Source organism: Entelurus aequoreus, linkage group LG18, assembly GCF_033978785.1.
Source record: "Entelurus aequoreus isolate RoL-2023_Sb linkage group LG18, RoL_Eaeq_v1.1, whole genome shotgun sequence".
Taxonomy (NCBI): Eukaryota; Metazoa; Chordata; class Actinopteri; order Syngnathiformes; family Syngnathidae; genus Entelurus; species Entelurus aequoreus.
In genome coordinates, this window is record NC_084748.1 from 13,981,991 (window position 1) to 14,006,322 (window position 24,332).

The 24,332-nt window shown below is 41.3% G+C and overlaps 1 protein-coding gene across 1 annotated transcript in view; it reads right to left on the bottom strand.

Annotated features, from left to right (window-relative positions):
* LOC133633834 (collagen alpha-1(XI) chain-like) overlaps window positions 1–24,332 on the bottom strand; it is a 153,307-nt gene that overhangs the window by 75,966 nt on the left and 53,009 nt on the right. The gene's annotated exons all lie outside the window — the stretch shown is intronic.

Genomic DNA, 24,332 nt, shown 5'->3' on the forward strand with positions numbered 1-24,332 from the left:
AAGGATTTAGTAGAGAACATCGACGATAAAGTTCGCAACTTTTGGTCGCTGATAAAAAAAAGCCTTGCCTGTACCGGAAGTAGCGTGACGTCACAGGCTGAAAGGCTCCTCACATTTGCCCATTGTTTAAACCAGCAGCGAGAGCGATTCGGACCGAGAAAGCGACGATTACCCCATTAATTTGAGCGAAGATGAAATGTTTGTGGATGAGGAACGTGAGAGTGAAGGACCATAGTGCAGTGCAGGACGTATCTTTTTTCGCTCTGACCGTAACTTAGGTAAAAGGGCTCATTGGATTCCACACTTTCTCCTTTTTCTATTATGGATCACGGATATGTATTTTAAACCACCTCGGATACTATATCCTCTTGAAAATGAGAGTCGAGAACGCGAAATGGACATTCACAGTGACTTTTATTTCCACGACAATACATCGGCGAAGCACTTTAGCTACGGAGCTAACGTGATAGCATCGTGCTTAAATGCAGATAGAAACAAAAGAAATAAGCCCCTGACTGGAAGAATAGGCAGAAGATCAACAATACTACTATCACGAGACACCGAACCAAACACTGGACCTGTAACCACACGGTTAATGCTGTGCCGCCTGTCGAAGCCTAGCAATGCTGTTGCTAACGACGCCATTGAAGCTAACTTAGCTACGGGACCTCGTCAGAGCTATGATAAAAACATTAGCGCTCCACCTACGCCAGCCCTCATCTGCTCATCAACACCCGTGCTCACCTGCGTTCCAGCGATCGACGGCGCGACGAAGGACTTCACCTGATCATCGATGCGGTCGGCGTCTGCTATCCAACTCAAAGTCCTCCTGGTTGTGTTGCTGCAGCCAGCCGCTAATACACCGATCCCACCTACAGCTTTCTTCTTTGCAGTCTCCATTGTTCATTAAACAAATTGCAAAAGATTCACCAACACAGATGTCCAGAGTACTGTGGAATTTTGCGATGAAAACAGAGCTGTTTGTATTGTGATACAATGTGTCCGTATACTTCCGCTTCAACGATCGACGTCACGCGCAAACGTCATCATACGTAGACGTTTTCAACCGGAAGTTTCCCGGGAAATTTAAAATTGCACTTTATAAGTTAACACGGCCATATTGGCATGTGTTGCAATGTTAAGATTTCATCATTGATATATAAACTATCAGACTGCGTGGTCGGTAGTAGTGGCTTTCAGTAGGCCTTTAAAAACTAGAGATGTCCGATAATGGCTTTTTTGCCAATATCCGATATTCCGATATTGTCCAACTCTTAATTACCGATTCCGATATCAACCGATACGATATATACAGTCGTGGAATTAACACATTATTATGCCTAATTTTGTTGTGATGTCCCGCTGGATGCATTAAACAATGTAACAAGGTTTTCCAAAATAAATCAACTCAAGTTATGGAAAAAAATGCCAACATGGCACTGCCATATTTATTATTGAAGTCACAAAGTGCATTATTTTTTTTAACATGCCTCAAAACAGCAGCTTGGAATTTGGGTCATGCTCTCCCTGAGAGAGCATGAGGAGGTTGAGGTGGGCGGGGTTGGAGGGTGTATATTGTAGCGTCCTGGAAGAGTTAGTGCTGCAAGGGGTTCTGGGTATTTGTTCTGTTGTGTTTATGTTGTGTTACGGTGCGGATGTTCTCCCGAAATGTGTTTGTCATTCTTGTTTGGTGTGGGTTCACAGTGTGGCACATATTTGTAACAGTGTTAAAGTTGTTTATATGGCCACCCTCAGTGTGACCTGTATGGCTGTTGATCAAATATGCATTCACTTGTGTGTGTGAAAAGCTGTCGATATGTGATTGGGCCGGCACGCAAAGGCAGTGCCTTTAAGGTTTATTGGCACTCTGTACTTCTCCCTACGTCCGTGTACACTACGGTGTTTTAAAAAGTCATGAATTTTGATTTTTGAAACCGATACCGATAATTTTGAAACCGATACCGATAATTTCCGATATTACATTTTAAAGCATTTATCGGCCGATAATATCAGCAGTCCGATATTATTGGACATCCCTAATGAAAACATGACGTTAGTCTAAATTCTTTTCAAAATGTACAGTTTATCAGCTCTCTTTTCAGTATCAGAATCAGAATCAGAAGTACTTTATTAATCCCCGAGGGGAAATTAAGATTTTCAGCACAATCCCATTCAAGATCAGACAAACATTACAGGGAGAGAGAACAGGATCGCTGACGGGTCTGTCAACTTCCGGCACCCCTTACAAAAAAAGGTGAGAAACATGTAAACACTGTGGAGGGATGCCAGGGGGATTTGAGTAAAAAAAAATAAAATAAAATTAAAAAAAATAAAATTTAAAAAAAAAAAATATATATATATATATATATATATATATATATATATATATATATATATATATATATATATATATATATATATATATATATATATATATATATATATATATATATATATATATATATATATATATATATATATATCCTGGGCCCCTGGAGAGGGGGTCCAGACTGAGGCCAAGGAAAAAAGAAAACAACCTAATAGCCATAGCACACATAAACATGTGTAAGAGGGAAAGATCAAAGAACACAAAGGACATTAAGAGTTATAGTTAAAGTACCGATGATTGTCACACACACACGAAGTGTGGTGAAATTTGTCCTCTGCATTTGACCCATCACCCTTGTTCACCCCCTGGGAGGTGAGGGGAACAGTGAGCAGCAGCGGTGGCTGCACCCGGGAATCATTTTTGGAGATTTAACCCCCAATTCCAACCTTTGATGCTGAGTGCCAAGCAGGGAGGTAAGGGGTCATTTTTATAGTCTTTGGTATTCCTCGGCCGGGGTTTGAACTCACAACCTACCGATCTCAGGGCAGACACTCTAACCACTAGGCCACTGAGCTGATGCAACAAGCTGCCACTCCACCAGTGCAACTTCTACATACAGCTACAAAAGTAAAACTACAAAAACAAAAAAACATTTACCAATAATATATATTGTGCACACACGATTGCACAATGCATAGACAAGCAACCAACCATTTTGTAATGCAAGTTATTATTACATATATGTATTGTTGCTTTTGAAACAATTGTATTGTTGATAATAGAGGTAATTATTATTCCATTTGTAGTGTAATAATGTTCATTGTCATGTCTGTGTTATTACTATCTAGTTCACTAACTGCTTCTTGTGTTATGTTATTCACATGTGAATAATGCTGTATAATAGACTGTATTTATATTAGTCACATGTGAATAATGCTGTATAATAGACAGTATTTATATTAGTCACATGTGAATAATGCTGTATAATAGACTGTATTTATATTATTCACATTTGAATAATGCTGTATAATAGACTGTATTTATATTATTCACATGTAAAAAATACCTAAGTGTTTATTGTCTATTGTGAGCAAACTGTGGTGCTGAATTTCCCCCAGGGATCAATAAAGTACTTTCTATTCTATTCTTTGCTATAATTTTTTGATTGATATTTGTTCATATAGTATTTGCTGATGTTGTTCTGTTATTGTTGTTGTTTTTGTGCCAAACATAATTTAAATCATTTTTAATAAGGTCAATCAGTGTGTGAATGTGTGTGTGAATGGGTGAATGTGGAAATACTGTCAAAGCGCTTTGAGTACCTTGAAGGTAGAAAAGCGCTATACAAGTATAACCCATTTATCATTTATTATAAATACAAATAAGGCAAAAAGAGAAGTATTCCACAGTTCTATTTTCAAAGTAAATCTGTACAGCAGATATGATCATCTACATCAACAATATGATTTGTCTGTGTAGCGGAACAGGACAAAAAATTAAACAATAACATTTCATAAATAAAATATATAAATAAATAAATAGTGTGATGTATCTAATGCGTTATAAGTGATACATCGTCGTCAAGGACAAGAGTAAAAATATAATATATATAATATATAGATGTATAATAAAATGAGATATATTTGCCATTAGTTCCAATAGATTTCTATGGCTATCTATGGAAAATATGTGTGCAATATTTCATACATAGATACACTTGTACATGTTTTTTTTGGCGCGATGGTCCATACGTGAAGTGAAGTGAATTATATTTATATAGCGCTTTTCTCTAGTGACTCAAAGCGCTTTTACATAGTGAAACCCAATATCTAAGTTACATTTAAACCAGTGTGGGTGGCACTGGGAGCAGGTGGGTAAGGTGTCTTGCCCAAGGACACAACGGCAGTGACTAGGATGGCGGAAGCGGGGATCGAACCTGGAACCCTCAAGTTGCTGGCACGGCCACTCTACCAACCGAGCTATACCGCCCCGGTACGTAAACATGTCTATTAATGCTAACGACATGTGGGCTAATAAGTGCAATAATATTAGCACTTTAACTTACTAGGCAAAAGGAGATGTCTATTTTTTTCCTTCATCACACTTATTATATACAACAAGTTAGCACACTGGCACTATAACACTTCTCTATGGTGACTTTAATATTGATTTGTCCTGAGCTGAGGTCATGCAGCAACCTATTCTTTTAAATGGTTCTCCATTTTATTCTGTTTTTATTATAATACCTAAGTCTGTGTATTTTATTGTACTGTTTATGTCTGATGTTGGTGCTGACTAACTTAACTTTTTATGGACCTTGTTGTATATACTGTACCATCAACTTGCCGGCAGGGGCGGATCAAGACTATTTTGAGTTGGGGGTGGGCAAAAAGGGGGACAACCAATAAATTAAGGGGCCAACTAAAAAGGACAAAAACGGAGGCAAGCACCTTCTTCTATATGTAGACCAATAGGTGCTAATAATTACTGTTAATGAACCATAGAGAAAACAATGATGTATTTATCATGTATATGAAATGCCAAATTAGGTTTTGTAGCCAACAGCTGTTCAAAAAAAGGTTAAAAAAATGTAAATGCACAAAACTCTTATGGACAGTTCTGTTATAACTAATGAAACGAATGAATGAAACTGTGTCTCCTGTTGGAGAAATGTCTATAAAGTTTCAAAATTAGTCTGTGAATAGGTAGTCTCCTGGTTCAGTATTTGAGCTTAACAGTGTAGAATGTCACTACAGAGTTTGAACCTAGAAATATTTTTTTCTGCAGACAAAAACTTTGTTCATTAAGAAAACATTGCAGTTACTATTTTGTATGAATATTTTTAGTGTAATTCAAAGCATTACGGAAAAGGGAACTTGAACAAATAAGTCTCAACTATCTTAATTGATATTGCACTGATAGAAGAATGCATGGCCGCAGGTAAAACTCCAAACATCACAATTAAGTGTTTGTTATAGCCGTACAACAATATACTAAAGTGGCATATTCAGGTAGCAGTTTTACTGGACGAAGCTACATATACTGTAGTAGGCTACATAGGCTGACTATTTGAACAAAACAACTCACATAGATTAAAGGGGAAATGCACTTTTTAAAAAAAATTTTGCCTATCAATCACAATCATTATGAGAGACAAGAAGACATGTCTTTTTTTAAATTTATTTTTTTAGGATTTTAAATATGATAAAAAATGCTTGCAAAATCCAGCTAATGGAGGTCAGCCTTCAAATCCTCCATCAACATTTTATATACACACTGCAAGTATATATATATATATATATATATATATATATATATATATATATATATATATATATATATATATATATATATATATATATATATATATATATATAATGTAGTAACAGACACGTTCATAACAATATGTAGTATGTTTTATATACGCACTGCAAGTATATTTATATAATGTAGTAACAGACACGTTCATAACAATATGTAGTATGTTTTATATACGCACTGCAAGTATATTTATATAATGTAGTAACAGACACGTTCATAACAATATGTAGTCTGTTTTATATACACACTGCAAGTATATATATAATGTAGTAACAGACACGTTCATAACAATATGTAGTAGGTTTTATATACACACTGCAAGTATATATATATAATGTAGTAACAGACACGTTTATAACAATATGTAATATGTACGATATACACACTGCAAGTATATATATAAAGTAGTAACAGACACGTTCATAACAATATGTAATATGTTTTATATACACACTGCAAGTATATATATAAAGTAGTAACAGACACGTTCATAACTATATGTAATATGTTTTATATACACACTGCAAGTATATATATAATGTAGTAACAGACACGTTCATAACAATATGTAATATGCACAATATTTGCCATATTTTGGTCATTTTATGCATTACCGGAACTGCTTTCCTCACATTAATTTTCAGTTTCCGGAAACAAACGCGAGTGTGTTCTAAAAACGTCAGACTTTGAGGTAATAGACAATGAAGACGACTATTTTTGGACAAATAAGGATTTACAACCTTATCTTTTTGAAGCTGAATATACAGAGGATAACCTTTATAGAAGTGGGCACGGACAGCGGTTAAAACTTTGGAGCAGACGGAAGCCAAGAGAGTGAGGTCGGCGTGACTTTGACGCTATAAATGTCAACTAAGCTATTTCGACATAAATGGCATAAAATAAACCCAAAAAACATCACCGGGCCAGCTAGACCGAACAGACAACTGTCCATCGAGTCCCACTTTAATATTGATCATGATACATGTTGCGCGTCATGCTTGTTATTACAACTACAGTACATACGCTGTCGAGCTAACTATGTACAAAGAAAACATGAAATGTGGGCTAATACTTTACAGATAATGTAATATGATTGTTCATGTTTGTCAGTCAGTACGGATCGGTGCCCTATCGCACAAACTCAGAAGAGATTCAGCTGCGGACGCAAAAGCTAGCTTACCTATTGCCGTAGCTAGCCTACGGCTAATGCCGTAGCATGCCATTGCAAGACGATGTGTTACTAAGCTAAATAAATAGTTCCTCGGTGCTCGCTCTTACAATAACAATGTTGTTACAGCTTGGTTATTATACAGGTTACGGAACTTAAATGAAGTATTGTTGACCGTTTTTGGATGCATTTTAAAGTGATTTAGAGGCAGAATATATTTCTCCCTTTAGCTCAGGCCTGGGCAATTATTTTTGTCTCGGGGGCCAAATTTAGAGAAAAAAATGTGTCTGGGGGCCGGTATACATATTTTTAGGAACACTAAAACAAAACCTCACAATAATGTCTGATTGAATGCTAAAAACATTATGACAGACCGCCTTAAAAAACAAAATTGAATTAAAAAAAATTTTTACTGAATGAGACAGCCAGATTGTACATGAAAATAAAGAATGTGGGATTTACAATATTAACTATGAACGATAAAACACTGAATATTGAGAACATATGACCGTCACCCCCCCTCAATCGACATATTTTACAATAAAGTGAAGCGCAACAAAAATGCAAGAAACACAGCGAAATATGAACGCAAAGTGTAAAAAATAAACCCACCTACAATCTGATACATCTGATACATCACTAAGCTTTAGAACTTTGTTGTAAAAATCTCCTTCCGTGTCTGTCTCTGACACCTGCATTTCAGGCTGGCCGCTCTGGAAACACTCTGTGGAAACGCTCCCCACCCACACTGCTCGGTGCCTCGTCTGAGCTATTATGACTTAGATTACCATAGTAAATAATTAGATGACCATAGTAACTAGTATATCATGCAAAAGCGCAGATTCCAAACATTGAAATACTTTGGATAGTTCAAGACTTACGGAAATTTGAAAATATCACTGCACATCATAATGGCAGCTACAGTTTCCATCTTAAAGATTAGAGATATCCGATAATGGCTTTTGGCCGATATCCGATATTCTGATATTGTCCAACTCTTAATTACCGATACCGATATCAACCGATACCAATACATACAGTTGTGGAATTAACACATTATTATGCCTAACCTTGTTGTGATTCCCCGCTGGATGCATTAAACAATGAAACAAGGTTTTCCAAAATAAGAGAACAACTTCAACTCAAGTTATGGAAAAAAATGCCAACATGGCACTGCCATATTTATTATTTAAGTCACAAAGTGCATTATTTTTTTTAACATGCCTCAAAACAGCAATTTGGAATTTTGGACATGCTCTCCCTGAGAGAGCATGAGGAGGTTGAGGTGGGGTTGAGGTGGGGGGGTAGGAGGTAGCGGGGGGTGTATATTGTAGCGTCCCGGAAGAGTTAGTGCTGCAAGGGGTTCTGGGTATTTGTTCTGTTGTGTTTATGTTGTGTTACGGTGCGGATGTTCTCCCGAAATGTGTTTGTCATTTTAGTTTGGAGTGGGTTCACAGTGTGGCGCATATTTGTAACAGTGTTAAAGTTGTTTATACGGCCACCCTCAGTGTGACCTGTATGGCTGTTGACCAAGTATGCATGCATTCACTTGTGTGTGTGAAAAGCCGTAGATATTATGTGACTGGGCCGGCACGCGAAGGCAGTGCCTTTAAGGTTTATTGGCGCTCTGTACTTCTCCTTACGTCCGTGTACCACTCCGTACAGCGGCGTTTTAAAAAAGTCATATATTTTACTTTTTGAAACCGATACCGTTAATTTCCGATATTACATTTTAAAGCATTTATCGGACGATAATGTATCGGACATCTCTACTTGCAGCCCTAAAAGCCATGCAGCTTTCAGTCAATCAAAGTGATGGCTGACTGGAGCTACTGTCTTGGTTTGCAGACAACTTGTATTTCTTGTAGAAGCCTGTTGTGATCTTGGCAGCAGTCGGCATCACACAACCAACACCGACTACACAACAAAGATACTTTAACCCCAGATCAGCCCTTCGGCAACCAGATTTGTTCAACAGATCTTCGACAGAGTTGAGCCACATCCGAACATACATGTTGCATGTTAACGTAACCTGCCGAGCAGCAAAAGAAGCGATAGAGGAGGAAAGTTGTGGAAGATGAAAAGTTAAGAGCAGAAGAAGGCGTAAAGGAGGAGAGCTAATAAGTGGACGACATGTCTCTACTAGTGTGGATCATCGCACACGTATTTGTGAGCATTACGTAAAGCCTACACACATTAATGTCGAAGTCTGACTGCCAGATGTATAGTGTGTGTGTCCATCTGCTTGTAATTCTGCCCTTTTATTGGCTGAGAAATGTGTGTGTTAAAGGTTTTGTTGGTCTAGTTTGTCTCACCGTCATTCTCCAAAAACAACTAAGCGTATTTAGGAAATTGGTTGTTTCCTTTCCTTTTAATGTAAAACATGTCACATTACTGTGATGCAATCTCATACTGGACCAGTAATAAACGCATAATGCAAAATATGAGGCTACACACTAAAAAAAATGCTGGGTTATTTTGATAATTCAATTTAAGAGTTGCGAGCGTTGGGTTAAATTTTGGAGTTATTTTTATGAAGAGCAATCCATTTTTTGGGTTATAAGGGTATTATTTTAACTCAATTTCTGGGTTTTCTAAACTATGAACTAGAGATGTCCGATAATATCGGACTGCCAATATTATCGGCCGATAAATGCTTTAAAATGTGATATCGGAAATTATCGGTATCGGTTTCAAAAAGTAAAATGTATGACTTTTTAAAACGCCGCTGTGTACACGGATGTAGGGAGAAGTACAGAGCGCCAATAAACCTTAAAGGCACTGCCTTTGCGTGCCGGCCCAATCACATAATATCTATGGCTTTTCACACACACAAGTGAATGCAAGGCATACTTGGTCAACAGCCATACAGGTCACACTGAGGGTGGCCGTGTAAACAACTTTAACACTGTTACAAATATGCGCCACACTGTGAAGCCACACCAAACAAGAATGACAAACACATTTCAGGAGAACATCCGCACCGTAACACAACATAAACACAACAGAACAAATACCCAGAACCCCTTGCAGCACTAACTCTTCCAGGACGCTACAATATACACCCCCGCTGCCCCTTACCCCCACCCTCCCCACATCAACCCCGCCCCTCCCCAACCACGCCCACCTCAACCTCCTCATGCTCTCTCAGGGAGAGCATGTCCCAAATTCCAAGCTGCTGTTTTGAGGCATGTTAAAAAAAATAATGCACTTTGTGACTTCTATAATAAATATGGCAGTGCCATGTTGGCATTTTCTTCCATAACTTGAGTTGATTTATTTTGGAAAACCTTATTACATTGTTTAATGCGTCCAGCGGGGCATCACAACAAAATTAGGCATAATAATGTGTTAATTCCACGACTGTATATATCGGTATCGGTTTATATCGGAATCGGTAATTAAGAGTTGGACAATATCGGAATATCGGCAAAAAAGCCATTATCGGACATCTCTACTATGAACCATATTTGGGTTGTTTTTTAACGAGTAGTGCATTTTTAGGTAAAAGGCCTGTTTTTTTTAATTAAAAATTTACCTTTTTTCTTGAAGGGGATTTTAGTAAGGATTAATCTCATTAACAGTATTTACAATCACACATCTTATGTACATAAAAATATTTGAGCATGCAGTACAGAACTGCTATGACCATACACGGCAATTCTTGTAAAAAACAATGTCACTCATGTCTTGCTTATTAGTATATTTTAATGGAATAAAAATAATTTTGATCAGTAGTTGTGAAGGAGTAGGACAAACCAGCAGTCAAACTTATCATTTTTAACCAACTATTGGGTCAAGGAGCGCTAAATTGCGTTGGGTTTGTTATGATCCGTTGCCCGGATCATGTTTTGTTCTGGTAGTTTGACTACTTCAGTTCTGTTTTCAGCACCCCTGGGTTTGTGTTTTTGTTGCCGTGACTGCAGATTAGTTTCACCTGCCTCTGATTAGTGTTCAGGACGCTCACCTGATCCTGGGCACTAATCAGAGAGCTACTTATTCATGTTTTTCGCCACAATCAGTCTGGCTTCCTTGTTTGCACTACGCAACATTGACAACGTCTTCTATTTTGCTGCCATGCAACCCGCTACGTTAAGTATTTCTACGACCTTTGATTCCTGTTCCTGTGCTAAGCTTCGCCATAGCCCCCACGCCATCGGCATGCTTTTCTGTCTTTTTGTATTTTTGCATGATTCATGAACGCCTCCGGAGTTCCTGCTGTATCTTGGTAGAACGATCCGCGCAGTAAAATGCAACCCGGCGTTACGGGGTTTGGAATAACCCAACATTGTAGTGAGCATAACTCAGCTTTTGTGTTTAAAAAATTTAATCCAATAGTTGGGTTATGAATAAACCAACATTGAGTTAGCATAACTCAACTTTTGGGTTAAATAATTCAACCCAATAGTTTGGTTATGAATAACCCAACATTAAGTTGTCATAACTCAACTTTTTGGTTATATAATTCAACGCAAAAGTTGTGTTGAAAAATTAACCCAAAATGTTGAGTTAAAATAACTCAAATAAGGGGTTTGTCCTTTTCTGAACCAGCAGTTGGGGTAAAATTGGGTTATTTTTTAACCCAACATTTTTGTGTGTGTAAGTACAAGGGTTTTAAGGTATACCGGTAATAATAAAGTACAGAGGTACTAATGAATTAAAAAATGTACTTTACTGCCTTTGAAAAATACCGGTACTTGGCTCGGCATGGTGACATTGCTGGTAATATAAGCTGAGGCGCATGTTAGTCAACACACACACAGAGCACTTACAAGCAGAAACAGTGTGAAGAAAGGGGCTTAAAAACTAACAATATAGGTGAAGCTATAAACACTGAAGCGCCGCTCTGCAGGCGATGCTCTAAAACGTAGCTAGCTAGCAGCTAAAATCCATTCACAGTGTTTTAGCTACTCACTAATCCTCTCACCTCCAAGGCGACAAATAAAGTATGTTTCTTACAAATATCATCCCTGCAGGACGAGGAATAGCTAAACATGCTTCACTACACACTGTAGGAGGATACAATAGCTAACCGCTAACAGCAAGCTAACGCTCCTCAATGTAAACAAATGGGTGGATCTATAAAATTGTCGACTGTAATGATACCAAGTACAGAAGACGATATTACACTGATTACATCGATATTTTTTTTTTTATCACAAAATCTTGTCATTTTTTTATTGTTTATACACTCAGGAAATATGTCCCTGAACACAGGAGGACTTTAATTATGACTAATGTATGATCCTGTAACTACTTGGTATTGGATCCATACCCAAGTTCGTAGTATCACCCGAAACTAATGTAAAGTATCAAATAACAGAATAAAAAGTGCTTATTACATTTTAACAGAAGTGTAGATAGAACATGTTAAAACAGAAAATAAGCAGATATTAACAGTAAATGAACAAGTAGATTAATAATCCATCATCATTTTGACAAAATAATAGAATTGGAAATGACACAATATGTTACTGCTTACGTCAGCAGCCAATTAGGAGCCTTTGTTTGCTTACTAATAAAAGAAAAGTTGTCTCGTGTGTTCACTATCTTATTTAATGCCAAAATTGTTTTTTATTGCACGAAGAAATGTGTGTTTAATGTATCATAAGAATTTCTGTAAAATAAAGCCAGTAATGAATTTTTTTTGTGGTCCCCTTTATTTTGAATAGTATCAAAAAGTATCGTAATACCTTTTGGTATTGGTACCGAAATAGTGGTATCGGGACAACCCTACTAAGTAGCATAATATCGTTTAGCTCAGATTTTATAAAGAAAAACATGTTAATTTCGACAATAAGACATTTCGCGCTTGTATGCTAACAGCTAAAACTAGGACAATTTTGCTCTAAATTGAGGACAATAATAAAATAGCTGGAAACAAGGTTCAAAAGCTGTACTTGCTAACATTTAAAGGGGAACTGCACTTTTTTATTTTTATTTTGCCTATCGTTGACAGTCATTCACAATTTTTTTTAATGCATTCTAAATATTAAATACATTTGATCAAAAGTCCGCTTACAATGGAGTTTATGGGAGCCGTTTAATTCTGCCTATAGAGCCCCTAAAAAAACATCTAAATACCTCCATTAAGGTTTTATATACATGATGTAGGTATATATGTGATGTTGTAACACATTTATAATAACATTTAACATTTACGTATTTTAATAATTTTAAGCATTAATTTCAAAACCGCATCACGACGTTTGCGTCATGAGAGCAAACAAACACACTCGACTGCCAACAAACATAACAAAACATCACTTACAGTACATTGTCTGCTGTCATTAGGATGCCGACTGTTAGGATGTTCATATATTTCCGTTAAGATGAAAAATGTCTCATAATCCTCGGAAAGAAACGGGGTGTGGGGGCGAAACAAGCGCATTTCATGTCGTCTTTGCCAGTTCCAGGTCCCAAATGGCTGTCAAGGTGTCCCAACTTGTCGGATTATATCAACAGCGACATTCTGTGGCATGATTTATGATCTACAATAAACTTACAGGGAGCAAGGAAGCGAGGAAGCAGCAGACCAGTCGACGACAAAGCTACGAACAATGGGAGACCGGGCTTTCTGCTCCGCCGCTCCCAGTCTGTGGAACGCTCTCCCTGACCACCTGAGGGCACCACAGACTGTGGATGCTTTTAAAAAAGGCTTAAAAACCCTTCTTTTTAAAAAAAGCCTTTTTTTTAGATACAAGCATACTAGTTTTAGCTATTTGGCTGTTCTAGTTTTTATTTCTATTTATTTTTTATTATCTTTTTATTTTTTATTTAATTTTTTTTAATACACTGTAGCACTCTGAGGTTGTTTACTCAATGTAAAGTGCTTTTTACAAATAAAATCTATTATTATTATTATTATTATGTCAACATAAGCATACAGGAAGTGATCACGTTGCTGCTGTAAATAGTTTGTCTGTGTAAGAACTTATAATAACAATATCATTAATACTTGGTTAATATTCAAGTCACGAAATGTAAATGGTGTATTGATGGTGCTTTTTGAATGTTTTTTTTATCGGATTATATGGGCGGAGTAGTGGAGCTCCCATTGGCTCCGCGGTAAGCAGACTTTTATTTACCTTTATTTAATATTTAGAATGTATTTAAAAAATCCATCCGTCGTCATGTCTTTTATAAATACTGTGAACATTAGGCAAAATTCCCAAAAAAGTGTAGTTCCCCTTTGAAGTTTATTCAGTATGAGGAGAACAACATTAGACACTTTTGAGTAGTTACTTGATGTGATCACTTTGTGCTTAATCTGCTTTGAATTTCAGAAAAAAAGGGGACAAAAAGTGCTCACGGCTGACCTTTCACTCGAATGTAAAGATAAACGTGAACAAGACGAGACACGGGCAGTTTGCTCTGAAAGCGTAAATAACATACGAGCAAGGTTGTTGTAAGCTGCTGAGCATGTACGTCATCCGCATGATATGTACGCACACACAGCGTGGTGTCGCTCCGTACAGTATCGAACAAAGTGTGTGTCCTGCTTTCACAACATTCCTTTGCATTCAGCGGTGGACCTAAAAAGGAAAAACACTGAGGTGGTGCGGAGCGCTATGTGCTACCGTAAACACTGGTGAGAGCCAGGTGTGTCTAACGCAGGGGTCCCCAAACTTTTTGACTCGGGGGCCGCATTGGGTTAAAAAAATTTGGCCGGGGGCCAGGCTGTTGATTGATTGATTGAGACTTTTATTAGTAGGTTGCACAGTGAAATACATATTCCGTACAATTGACCACTAAATGGTAACACCCGAATACGTTTTTCAACTTGTTTAAGTCGGGGTCCACTTAAATTGATTCATGATACAGATATATACTATCATCATAATACAGTCATCACACAAGATAATCACATTGAATTATTTACAATCAGGGGTGTGGAGGGGGGGGTATGTGGGGTGTGGAGGGGGGGTAGGATATGGACAGCAAGTAGTGGACATAGAGAGAGAGAGAGAGAGAGAGAGAGAGAGAGAGAGAGAGAGAGAGAGAGAGAGAGAGAGAGAGAGAGAGAGAGAGAGAGAGAGAGAGAGAGATCAGAAGGCATAAGCAAAAGTATCTGCATTTGATTGTTTACATTTGATTATTAGCAATCCGGGGAGGGTGTTAGTTTAGGGTTGTAGCTGCCTGGAGGTGAACTTTTATTGCGATTTTGAAGGAGGATAGAGATGCCCTTTCTTTTATACCTGTAGGGAGCGCATTCCACATTGATGTGGCATAGAAAGAGAATGAGTTAAGTGTGTATATATATATATATATATATATATATATATATATATATATATATATATATATATATATATATATATATATATATATATATATATATATATTGTCATGTCTGTGTTCATGTTTTTGTTTGGCCATGTGCTGTTTTGTTTTTTGGACACTTCTTTAGTTCCTGGTTTCACTTCCTGGTTTTGTTGTTTCCATGGTTACTCATTAGTTTCACCTGTTCCACGTTTGGACTCACACACACCTGTCTCACGTTTTCACATTGTCATGTCACGCACCTGTTCACAGTTAGTCACGCACCTGTTTTCACTTATCATGTCACTATATAGGCTTTTCTGTTTCTGTTGTTCGTGCTGGCGACATCACCCATTCATGCCATGTCCACAGTTCCTTGTCACGTTAGTTCTTGTTTCATCTCTTGTCACGTAAGTTTTGTTTGTTTAATGTTCATAGTTCTCCGCCATTGTGCGCGCCCTTTGTTTTTCTAGTCAAGTTTTTTACCTCCGCTGAGAGCGCCTTTTGTTTGTACCTTTTGTTTGAGTTTATAGTAATAATTAAATATGTCTTTACCTGCACGCCACGTTCGTTCCAATTCTTTTGCACCACGGGAGAGCAAACCACGCCAAAGACCTAGTACTGACAGATGTCGCCAGCACGAGAGCCCTCCCGCAAAAAAATGGGACAATTTTGACGAGGTAACGTGGGAGGTCCTGCGCGCCATGGAAGCCGAGACACTCCGCCATTCCCCCATGGAGCGCAGGGATCTCATGTGGGGTCCGACCGGCAAACTGGTGCCGATCAGCTCCCTTTGGTCCGAGGATGGCGCTGCGTCACCGCAGTCCCGGAAGCGCCGCTCCCAACGAAGGACGTCAGGGAGGGCTTCCACAAGCATTGGAAAGGACGCATCGTTCCCGCAAGCTCCTCCCCCTCCGGGCGGAAACGAGCTGCAGCCAGCCCGGCTTCCCCAGGACGACGTCACGCCGCTGCCAGTGGGTGACGTCATGGATTTTTTTCCCCTGAACTCTTTTTCTTGTCAGCCACATCCAACCAAAGACTCTAAATCCATGATTAAATATTACCAAGACATGTTTTTAGAAATCAGATCCTGTCAATCACAGTCACCCAATTTTCATGCCCCGCCCCCCAGGACTCATGCCACGCCCAAGTCAGAAATTTTTTTTTCACCCACAAAAGCCCAGGTGGGGGGGAACGAAAGACCTTTTGGACAATTTAGAGGGGAGGATTCTGCCCTCCTCCTGAACCCCCTCCGCCCACCCCAAAAGACGGTTCCAGACCGCGGGGAGCGCGTCTGGGATCCGCTCCTTGAGGGGGGGGCTAGGGCTGGGAATTGTTCAGGTGGGGTGGGTCAGCATCGTCACGCCAAGCCACAGCCTCCAGCACGACCACCACCACCTGTCTTTCGACCTGCCAAGCCACAGCCACCAGCACGACCCCCACCACCAGTCTTTCGTCACGCCAAGCCACAGCCTCCAGCACGACCACCACCACCTGTCTTTCGACCTGCCAAGCCACAGCCACCAGCACGACCCCCACCACCAGTCTTTCGTCACGCCAAGCCACAGCCTCCAGCACGACCCCCACCACCTGTCTTTCGACCTGCCAAGCCACAGCCACCAGCACGGCCGCCACCACCAGTTTTTCGACCATGCCAAGATCTACCTGCTCCACGCCCAGCTCCACGCCAAGCGCCACCAGTACCTGCTCCACGTCAAGCGCCACCAGTACCTGCTCCACGTCAAGCGCCACCAGTACCTGCTCCACGCCAAGCGCCACCAGTACCTGCTCCACGCCAAGCGCCACCAGTACCTGCTCCACGCCAAGCGCCACCAGTACCTGCTCCACGCCAAGCGCCACCAGTACCTGCTCCACGCCAAGCGCCACCAGTACCTGCTCCACGCCAAGCGCCGCCAGTACCTGCTCCACGCCAAGCGCCGCCAGTCGCAGCCCCACGCCGCCAAGCGCCGCCAGTCGCAGCCCCACGCCGCCAAGTGCCGCCAGTGGCTGCCCCACGCCGCCAAGTGCCGCCCGTGGCTGCCCCACGCCGCCAAGTGCCGCCCGTGGCTGCCCCACGCCGCCAAGTGCCGCCCGTGGCTGCCCCACGCCGCCAAGTGCCGCCCGTGGCTGCCCCACGCCGCCAAGTGCCGCCCGTGGCTGCCCCACGCCGCCAAGTGCCGCCCGTGGCTGCCCCACGCCAAGACCAAAGCCAAGACCAAGACCCGCCAAGTGACCAAGACCAAGACCCGCCAAGTGACCAAGACCAAGACCCGCCAAGTGACCCAAACCAAGACCAAGTCCAAGCACAGCCACACCAAGACCAAGTCCAAGACCAACTACGCCAAGACCAAGACCAACCACGCCGAGTCCAAAGCCAAGACCAAGACCCGCCAAGTGACCAAGACCAAGACCCGCCAAGTGACCAAGACCAAGACCCGCCAAGTGACCAAGACCAAGACCCGCCAAGTGACCAAGACCAAGACCCGCCAAGGGACCAAGACCAAGAACCGCCAAGGGACCAAGACCCGCCAAGTGACCAAGACCAAGACCCGCCAAGTGACCAAGACCAAGACCCGCCAAGTGACCAAGACCAAGACCCGCCAAGTGACCAAGACCAAGACCAAGTCCAAGCACCGCCACGCCAAGACCAACCATGCCAAGTCCAAGACCAAGACCAACCATGCCAAGTCCAGGACCAAGACCAACCATGCCAAGACCAAGACCATGACCCACGCTGCCAAGACCAAGACCGCCAAGACAAAGACCCCCCACGCCAAGCTTCGCCGCCTGACGCACCACGCCAAGCTTCGCTGCCTGCCACGACAACGCGCCAAGCTTCGCTGCCTGCCACGACAACGCGCCCACCTCCTCGTCGGCCAAGGATGTGGCCATTCCATGGGCGTCCGCCACGCCAGGTGCGCCGACCTCATCGTCTGCCACGAATGTGGCCATTCCCAGGTCGCCCACCTCGTCAGGTTCAGCGGCGGTCTACCCGCCGCCGCCACCTGACTCTGCCCCGGTGGATTCGGGGACACCTGGTCTGGCGACCCACCGCCATGTCCCCCTCCCTCCCTCCCATGACTCTTGATCCTGTTTTTTGTTTTTGGCCATCTGGGATCTGTCCGTAAGGGGGGGGTTCTGTCATGTCTGTGTTCATGTTTTTGTTTGGCCATGTGCTGTTTTGTTTTTTGGACACTTCTTTAGTTCCTGGTTTCACTTCCTGGTTTTGTTGTTTCCATGGTTACTCATTAGTTTCACCTGTTCCACGTTTGGACTCACACACACCTGTCTCACGTTTTCACATTGTCATGTCACGCACCTGTTCACAGTTAGTCACGCACCTGTTTTCACTTATCATGTCACTATATAGGCTTTTCTGTTTCTGTTGTTCGTGCTGGCGACATCACCCATTCATGCCATGTCCACAGTTCCTTGTCACGTTAGTTCTTGTTTCATCTCTTGTCACGTAAGTTTTGTTTGTTTAATGTTCATAGTTCTCCGCCATTGTGCGCGCCCTTTGTTTTTCTAGTCAAGTTTTTTACCTCCGCTGAGAGCGCCTTTTGTTTGTACCTTTTGTTTGAGTTTATAGTAATAATTAAATATGTCTTTACCTGCACGCCACGTTCGTTCCAATTCTTTTGCACCACGGGAGAGCAAACCACGCCAAAGACCTAGTACTGACATATATATATATATATATATATATATATATATGTGTGTGTGTGGGAAAAAATCACAAGACTATTTCATCTCTACAGGCCTGTTTCATGAGGGGTTTTCCTCAATCCTCAGGAGATTGAGGAAAACCCCTCATGAAACAGGCCTGTAGAGATGAAATAGTCTTGTGATTTTTTCCCACACATACATATTACGCTCTACCACGGTATCGAGCACTATTTTTTGGATAATCTAATTAAGACATATATATATATATATATATATATATATATATATATATATATATATATATATATATATATATATATATATATATATATATATATACATATATATATACATATATATATGTATATATACATATATACATTGTCTTTATAATCCATTTTGTCATTTAACATCAATTAACATTGATGTTCATCAACATTTAATATTGTCACGTTATCGATGGGAAAATTCATTTTTAGACAATATGATTTGCCTGAGCGACACCAAGAGTAACAAGCGGTAGAAAATGGATTATAAAGGAAAGATTTTTTTTTTTTAATTAAAAAAATAAAAACTTTTTTTTTTTTTTTTACTTGGGACTTCCTGTGGGCCGGATTTTGGATGCTGGGGGGGCCGGATCCGGCCCACGGGCCGTAGTTTGGGGACCCCTGGTCTAACGACTGACATGTCGACGGAGCACCATGACAGACCAATCACTAGTGTTGCATGTAAAGACAGACATCTAGACTTGCCAGCAGAGAGTGGGTGAGTTACGAAACCAACCAGTGACTTGTGCTGTTTGTACTGATTGACCAATGCAGAGTGCCATGACTGGCCAATCACCAGTGTGGTACTGTGGACCAACCAGTGATGGAGTCTCTACAGTGTTTAAAGTCAACCCCTAAGGAGAGACAACCCCTGGCAAAAAATGATAGAATCAGCAGTTTTGGAGGATGTTCATTGACTTGTTTTATTTTGTAGAAAAAAAATCAGATTACAGACATGACACAAAGCTATAGTCATTCCCAATTGCTACTTTCTGCCTTTTCAGAAACACTAAAAAACATCAAGAAAACAAATCATGGTTGTCAGTAACCGTTCCATTTTTAGATCAAGCTGAGTGAAAAAATGATGGAATACCTCAATTCTGAAGAAAAACATGATGGAATCATCCTGTAAATTTTCATTTCCGAAGCTGACACCTGCATTACATCAAATCTGTTAATTAGTCTGCGGTTCAAAAGGAATCTTTACACCTTGGAGAGCTGTTGCAGCAGGTGGATTGACATGAATCATGGCTGCAACACAAGCGATGTCGATTGAAACAAAGGAGATGATTATCAAACTTTTTTAAATAAGGGAATAAACATCCTCCAAGTCTACTGAATCCATCATTTTCTCCAGAGGGTTGGATGTCTGGTGATGAACTCAATTACAATTTCAAGCGAGATAAGTTTTCCAAGTCCCAAAAAAGAAATCAGGTCCTGGCCAAAGAGGGCGTCCATCACTGTGCTTCACTAACGGCCTGGGCGGATCCTTGTGGATGTCCCGCATCGCTGGCTCAAAAACAGGTCAAGTGAAAATGTAGGTGAAGCACATTGTGTTGACGCGTGGGCTCGAATGTAAACACATTGATCATGCGACTGTGTGTTTAGTGTTGTGGTGTGTTTCGACATGTCGCCTCTTTTAGTAGCTTTCCTCCATTATTCGGACGGTATAGCTCGGTTGGTAGAGTGGCCGTGCCAGCAACTTGAGGGTTCCAGGTTCGATCCCCGCTTCCGCCATCCTAGTCACTGCCGTTGTGTCCTTGGGCAAGACACTTTACCCACCTGCTCCCAGTGCCACCCACACTGGTTTAAATGTAACTTAGATATTGGGTTTCACCATGTAAAGCGCTTTGAGTCACTTGAAAAAACTTACTTAGACTTAGTTCCTCCCATTCCTGTTGGAACATTGGGCGACGAGTCCCCTCCATTTGTTCCGGTCACTGGCGACCCTTCTTGCTCCATGCCAGCTGACTCCCATCTCTCTCAGGTCTTCCTTGGCTGTTTGTCTCCACGTCTTCTTTGGCCGTCCTCTCTTCCTCTTTCCCCCTTCTGGCACCCAGTCCATTGCCACACTTGCCGGTCTCTCTTATGGCAGTCGGAGTACGTGTCCAGCCATTCTCCTTCTCATGTCAGAGACTATGTCCGACAATGGTGCTACCCCTGCCCTTCTCATCACCTCTTCATTTGTGATTAAGGTTGGGTATCGAGTATCGATTGGAACCGGGACTAACTTTCCGATTCTCCCGGAATCGTTCAAAAGTTAAAATTTCGATTCCTAGTTTCGATACCCAGTCCGCCGACCAGAAAAAAATATGTCCGCCGAACCGGAAGAAGAAGCCGCTGAACACCAACGAAGAAGCGCCCACCGCCGGAAGTGTTAGCATAGCCGAGCGAGTCAGTCAAGCTCAAGCATGGATAGCGGGCGTCGGCGGTCGAAAGTGTGGCTTTACTTTACAAAAAAAAGGAAATAACCGCGAAATAACAGAGCTCCATGTCCATCAAGAAACGAGTGGAGAGAGAGCTGCAGATGTACCAGGACGTTCCACCGATACTTATGTCTGACAACCCTGCTGCATGGTGGTGGTCCGGTGGAACCAACAAAAGACTTATCCTTTGCTGTCAGATCTAGCTTTCTCCTATTTATGCGTTCAAGCTTCTTCCACACCCAGAGAACGTGTATTTTCCACAGCAGGAGACACTATCTGTCCAGAACGCTCACGCATCCTGCCTGAGAAGGCGGATATGGTCATTTTCCTAAACAAGAACTGTCTCTGATTTTATACTGTACCTGCTGCTAATCTGGACTGGGTTTTGCAAGTTGTTTCTTATTGTTTATTTGCTTTTCTGCACCAGGTTAGCCCATCAGTGGGAGCACGGTAACATTTTTAAGTACCTGCAGCATCATACACTTGTGTGTGTAAATGTGTTTTCATGAGGTTTCCTGCAGCATCATACACTTATCTGTAAAGGTGTTTTCATGAGGTTTCCTGCAGCATCATACACTTATGTGTAAATGTGTTTTCATGAGGTTTTCAAAAATAAAGCTCTCTTGAGGAAAGTGTACCCCTGGGAAAATGTATTCATAATTTATAATATTTATATTGAAGTTCATAGATTTTATATTTATATTCTAGTTGAAAACAGCCCTGTGAGGAATTTATAGTAAAGTTCATAAAAAGTTAATAGAATTAAAATTTAATGGAGAATGTCAGACTATTTCATTCAGAAAGACTGTAGGTTAGCTAGCTCATTTAAAATATCCCAAAAATTTTTTTGACACTGCATCTTAAAAGAATCGGAATCGAGAATCGTCAGGAATCGGAATCGGAATCGTTCAAATTCAAACGATACCCAACCCTATTGGTGATGTGGTCTCTCCAAGAGATTCTCAAGATGTATCTGAGGCACCGTCGGTGGAAGACATCCAGCTTGTTAGTAATGCTTGATGTCTTTATCCACGTCTCACAGGCATAGGTCACTGTAGGGATGACCACTGACATATAGAGGCACAGCTTTGTGGACGTACTGATAGATTTTGATGACCAGATGTTCCGGAGGCGTTGGAAGACTCCTGCAGCTTTTCCGATTCTGGTCTGTATATCCTTTTCTGCGTCTCCAGTGTTTGAGATGTTGCTTCCAAGATACGTGAAGTTCTCAACGTACTCTATGCCTTGTTCGCCTACGGTGAGCAGTGGAACGTTTTGGTCTTGTGCGACGGTCATGGCCTTGGTCTTTTCTTGGCTTATACGTAGGCCGACTTTTTCCCCTTGCTCATGCAGATTGTTGGTCAATTTTTGGAGTGCAGCGTAGGAATGGCTAAGCAGAGCCAAGTCGTCCGCAGAGTCCAGATCTGCCAGTCTGCCCCCTCCCCACTTAATGCCGAGGTTTGCTCTAACGACAGACTTCCTCATGACAAATTCTATGACAATGATGAACAGTAAGGGAGACAAGATGCAACCCTGTCTTACCCGGGTCACAATGTCAAAGTCGTCGGTTGTCCTGTTGGTGGTTTTCACTCGACAGGTGGAGTTGTGGTACAGGGCTCTGAAGATGTTGACGTACTTTGATGGTATACCGTATAGCTGGAGGATCTGCCACAGTGATTCCCGGTGGATGCTGTCGAAGGCTTTCTTAAAATCGATGTAATTGATGATGAGGGGTGTCTGGAGTTCTTGGCACTGTTCTATGATGTTGCGAAGAGTGAAGATCTGTTCCGTGCAGGACCATCCCTTTCGGAAGCCGGCTTGCTCTTCCCTTAAAGGCCTACTGAAATGAATTTTTTTTATTTAAACGGGGATAGCAGATCCATTCTATGTGTCATACTTGATCATTTTGCGATATTGCCATATTTTTGCTGAAAGGATTTAGTATAGAACAACGTCGATAAAGTTCGCAACTTTTGGTCTCTGAAAAAAAAAGCCTTGCCCCTACCGGACGTTGTCAGTTGTTCACTTCCTCATATTTTCCTATTGTTTTCAACGCAGCTAGAGCTATTCGGACCGAGAAAGCGACGATTACTCCATTAATTTGAGCGAGGATGAAAGATTCGTGGATGAGGAACGTTAGAGTGACGGACTAGAATGCAGTGAAATACATATCTTTTTTCGCTCTGACCGTAACTTAGGTACAAGCTGGCTCATTGGATTCCACACTCTCTCCTTTTTTTATTGTGGATCACGGATTTGTATTTCAAACCACCTCGGATACTATATCCTCTTAAAAATGAGAGTTGAGAACGCGAAATGGACATTCACAGTGACTTTTATCTCCACGACAATACATCAACGAAGCTCTTTAGCATGAGCTAACGTGATAGCATCTGTCTCAAATACAGATAGAAACAAAATAAACCCCTGACTGGAAGGATAGACAGAAGATCAACAATACTATTAAACCATGTACATGTAACTACACTGTTAATAATTCTCAGCCTGGCAAAGCTTAACAATGCTGTTGCTAACGACGCTAAGGCTAACTTAGCAACTTAGCAACCGGACCTCACAGAGCTATGATGAAAACATTAGCGCTCCACCTACGCCAGCCAGCCCTCATCTGCTCATCAACACCCGTGCTCACCTGCATTCCAGCGATCGACGGCGCGACGAAGGACTTCACCCCAACACAGATGTGGTTGGCGGCTAGCATCTGCTAGCGCGTCTGCTATCCAAGTAAGTCCTTCTTGTTGTGTTGCTACAGCCAGCCGCTAATACACCGATCCCACCTACAACTTTCTTCTTTGCAATCTCCATTGTTCATTAAACAAATTGCAAAAGATTCACCAACACAGATGTCCAGAATACTGTGGAATTATGAAATGAAAACAGAGCTTTTTTGTATTGTATTCAATGGGGAAGCCATACCTCTGTTCCCCTGGCTACGTCACGCGCATACGTCATCCTCCAAAGGCTTTTTCAACCGGAAGTTTAGCGGGAAATTTAAAATTGCACTTTATAAGTTAACCCGGCCGTATTGGCATGTGTTGCAATGTTAAGATTTCATCATTGATATATAAACTATCAGACTGCGTGGTCGGTAGTAG